At 40.9% G+C, this 4144-nt stretch overlaps 1 long non-coding RNA gene across 2 annotated transcripts; it reads right to left on the bottom strand.

Annotated features, from left to right (window-relative positions):
* Positions 1–725: 725 nt before the first annotated feature.
* On the bottom strand, positions 726–2887 carry LOC136498016 (uncharacterized). Of its 2 annotated transcripts, XR_010769494.1 has the most exons (4): positions 2273–2887; positions 1999–2197; positions 1195–1600; positions 726–1089 (listed from the first exon to the last, which is right to left on the bottom strand). It is a non-coding gene; the product is annotated as an uncharacterized lncRNA (long non-coding RNA). The 2 variants fall into 2 exon arrangements; XR_010769493.1 differs by having other exon boundaries at positions 1999–2887.
* Positions 2888–4144: the final 1257 nt, after the last annotated feature.

Genomic DNA, 4144 nt, shown 5'->3' with positions numbered 1-4144 from the left:
AGTTGGCTCTTGATGTATTTTCCAGATCCATTTGACTAGAAGGCAGTCATTCATTAGTCTAGTATTTACTGTTACGGTCAAATGTTATTTAGGCAGAGTCCTAAATATTTTTCCCACCAAAAAGATCAGTAACAATATTGCATTGTTTAATCAGCTGATAGCATGCTAATTCCACTTAACATTACAGTGTGCACATCTTTTAGATAGTAGTGGTCAACGCCTTCTGTTCGTTTTTCTCCTTGCAGTTTACATGGGCATGTGAATGTTTTTAGTTATCTCGGTTGACTTCCTTACAAAAAATTGCCATTACTTAATAGAAGCAAGGGGCTTAAATCTTCTATTCTCTTTCGGTAGCTAATTTAAATGTGTTGTGTTTATTTGCTTATCCGATAATATTAGAGGAACAATACAGTATGCAGACTATTCTGAATTGTTTTGCCCACTGTAATGTGACTTACTAGCTTGCTAATGTTATATACCAAAACCGTCATTTGGAACTTCAAATCTTTCTTAAAACAAATTTGGAACTTCAAATCCATGCAGTGTTGTCTTGCGAAATTGCCACCATTGCGTAAAATGTTGATTCTTCATGTATATCTATTGAATGTCTCTTTCATTGATAAACTCTGATTCCCTAACCATCTCTTTATGAATAGTAATTCTGTGGATGCACAAACTGAACAGCATTTAACAAGTCATACTGTCTTTTTAAAAAAAACACAGTGGAGCTATTACAAGTTATCTCCACATAATAATGTTGTTCTCATATCTATCATATTCTGTTAACTGAATAAGGCACAAAATATATGCATCCTTGTGACTTCTCTGCTTGCATGAAAAAAAAAATACACTCTTTTACTTCTGATCTGATACACCATTTCTTCCCTATGGAAAAATGGGAAAATGCATCGCTCACTGCTTATGACCTAAAGCTCTAGACCCATCGATATTGAAGTTTCCTTGTCTTTGAATAAAGACGTCTCAATAATTGCTCAGCCATTAATCTTTGTTGAGTTCATCAGACATCACTCAGATGATGGTTGTTTCTTTTTTCAAATATCATATGATCACCTTGTTACTGCAAAATCACTTTGATACAAAGTGAATAACTGATCAGTATCTGCATGATTACTAAACTGTCAAAACAAAAGGCCAAAATAATGTAAGAACTCTGCAATTGATGGTTGTCACTACCTTTCAATCAGTTCCATGTGCTATTGTGTTGTTGCTCACCGGATGGAAGACAGGAGCATTCAGCCTGTTCGGTTGGCTGGTTCTTATCGTTGCTAGTTTGTGAAGAAGTACTGTTGGTTGGTTTGTGTGAGAGAAAAATACTATTCCGATTGGAAATTTACGATCGTTTATGACAAGCCGCAGCCAAATGAATTATCAGGAGGACCTCCACAAGAAAGTCATAATCTTACTCATATATCAATTGATTCCGAAACGGAGGTCATGAACAGTGAATATACGATATACATACCCTTTGGGATAAGAACCACTCTTGTCACTGTGTCCTGTATATATCGGTATACAGTTGCTGAGACCAACCTGGCACTCAATGGGGATTGACTCTATCTGACCTGTATGTATCTGCAGTCTGCAATGTTCCACGAACAGAGGGGTGAAGTAACAAGAGTAGATACTGTTTATAAAGAAAATACAAGTATTTTGACAAGCAAGACGTTCATCTCTTATCTAACCTAATATCTAACCAATACTGTTAAAGCTGTATATAGGGATGAAAACGGATCGTATACGGACAGATATCACCGATATTACATTTGTTTTCATATTTCTGTCCGGATTCGGATTCAAATACGGATAGTGTCAACTATGTTGGATAGGATACGATTCGATATCAACATCATAAATATGCGATTTGAGTATTCGGATATGGATACGGTATCAGATATTGGATATCCGGAGTCGGATACGGACAGATCTCAACCCCTCTAAACGGATTAGGTTTCAAATACGATCGAAAAATATCCGTACCGTTTTCATCCCCATCTGTATACCATCTCCGCACTCTCATTTCACTGTACATTAACAGTAAATCCACCGGAGCCGTCCGATCCTATTGCCTATCCACAGCTTCCCGTCCACGCGTCCGCCCTTCTGGAAAGACCGACACCAGCAGCCGTCCTCGGAAGACTGCGCAGCCCAAGCCCTTCGCCTCCTCTCCTTCAGATAACTGAGAAAAAAAAGTAAAGCCTCCTCTCCTTCAGATAAGGGAAACCAAAAAAAAAAAAAGGAAAGAAAAAAATACCCCTCCGCCGCCATCGGCCATCCTCGCCCCTGCGTCGCCCCCTCCACGCACGGCGCTGAGCTCGGACTCCGCAGCTGCGCTAGCCTGCCGACGCCCTCAGGCAGCGGCGCGCCACGGCCTCCGCCCGCAGCCGCCGCGTCGCGCGCGCCCGTACTACGCGCCGCCGCCGCCGCCGCATCGCCTCCGCAGCCGCCTGCCTTCCGCAGCGACCACGCGGCCCTTCTCGAGACCGCCGCACAGGCCCCCTGCCCCATCCAGCCCTGCGCTCACCAGCTGTTGATCCTGCCTGTCGCCGGGGAGGCTACATGTAGCCCAACAGAGTCATCCTCACCGAAGCTGAAGCGCCCAACGAGGCCTCAGCCGGACTCCTCCGCTCTTGCTTCCCCGGTGGCCTTTGGGGTCCAACTGAACAAGGCTAGGTTGTTAGAACCCTGCTATTGCCTACACCTTCCCATTTGTACTCATTACCCTTGCTACCGTAAGGCCTTCTGCAGTGTGGAGGCGGTGCCAGAAAAAATGAATGGCCTCACGGTGATCAAACGGGCATAGGACTGTGAAGCTGCAGCGTCGAAAAAAAGTTAGCACCGCAGTCATCAGCACACGCGAGGACGACAAGAAATAAAATAATAAGCCATCCAGTACACGTCTATCGCCCTGTTCACTTGTCTTATAAATAGTGTGTTTAACTTCTTTTTTCAACCGGAACAGTGTTTTTCTCTCACAACAATTCAGCCGGAACAGTATTTTTCAGCCAGTTTCAGTCAAGTTTTAGACCAGCGAACGGGGCCTATCTCCGAGGTAAGGCCAAAAAGCAACGAAAATTAGTTTTTTAAGAACTGGGCACCGGCTGGACAGCGGAGCAAGTACTTGCATCGCTCCCGTTTTTGTTAGCATCGCTGTGAATTAGCATCGTGAGCCACAGCGTGAAAAGTGACGCCTAGATGTTCTCTCTCTTCTTTTGGCACTCTGATGTTACGTCGGCCTTTCCATTAGTACTTGTCAATATCGAACATGTAATCGGATCGGCCATTAAAACTTTGGGATTTATTATGTGAACATTTAAGATTATTTAGGAATTCTAAATTTTAAATTTCAAAATCTATAAATTTAGAACACATATTTAGGACTCTAAATATCTTTAAATTAAAAAAAATCAACTGCGTAGTCATAGATTCTATTGAGAGCTATAAATTTGGGGGAATTTATCGTGTGCCATTAAAAAAAGATCGTAATGCCCTGAAAAGTTCAGCGGTTTTCAGTGTTACTGCTCTAATATTTTTGTGCTCTCCATGTCCACTGTTGTCAGTTTGGGCTGTAACATCGTCAAACTGCAGGTGTGAAAAGTCGAAAATACCCTTAAGTCTAAATATGTCATTCATTTTTTGAGCATCTTAACGACTTCAAATAAAAAAACTCAAAACTAGAAAGTTGTAGCATCGAAATCTATAATTTTCATATAAAAATTATTTTCATTTAATTTTGCAAAAAAATATGATTTTTCTAAGATATATTAATCATATCAAATCATATTTTTTGTGAAATTAAATAAAAATAATTTTTATATAAAAATTATAGATCTCGACGAGATCTACAACTTTCTAGGTTTGAGTTTTTTCATTTGAAGTCGTTAAGATGCTTAAAAAAAATTAATGACATATTTAGACTTAAGGGTATTTTTAACTTTTCACGCCTACAGTTTGACAATGTTAGAGCTCAAACTGACGGTTGTGGCATGGAGGGCATAAAAAAAGTTCGAGTAGTGACACTGTAGACCGCTGAACTTTTCCTAGAGGCTCACAGGGTATTGTGATCTTTTTTAATGGCACAGAAGGAATCCCCCTATAAATTTTATATAGACCGTGTCAACACCCG

Source organism: Miscanthus floridulus, chromosome 12, assembly GCF_019320115.1.
Source record: "Miscanthus floridulus cultivar M001 chromosome 12, ASM1932011v1, whole genome shotgun sequence".
Lineage (NCBI taxonomy): Eukaryota > Viridiplantae > Streptophyta > Magnoliopsida > Poales > Poaceae > Miscanthus > Miscanthus floridulus.
The sequence above is the reverse complement of the archived record's forward strand: the minus strand, read 5'-3'. Positions and strand labels throughout refer to the sequence as shown.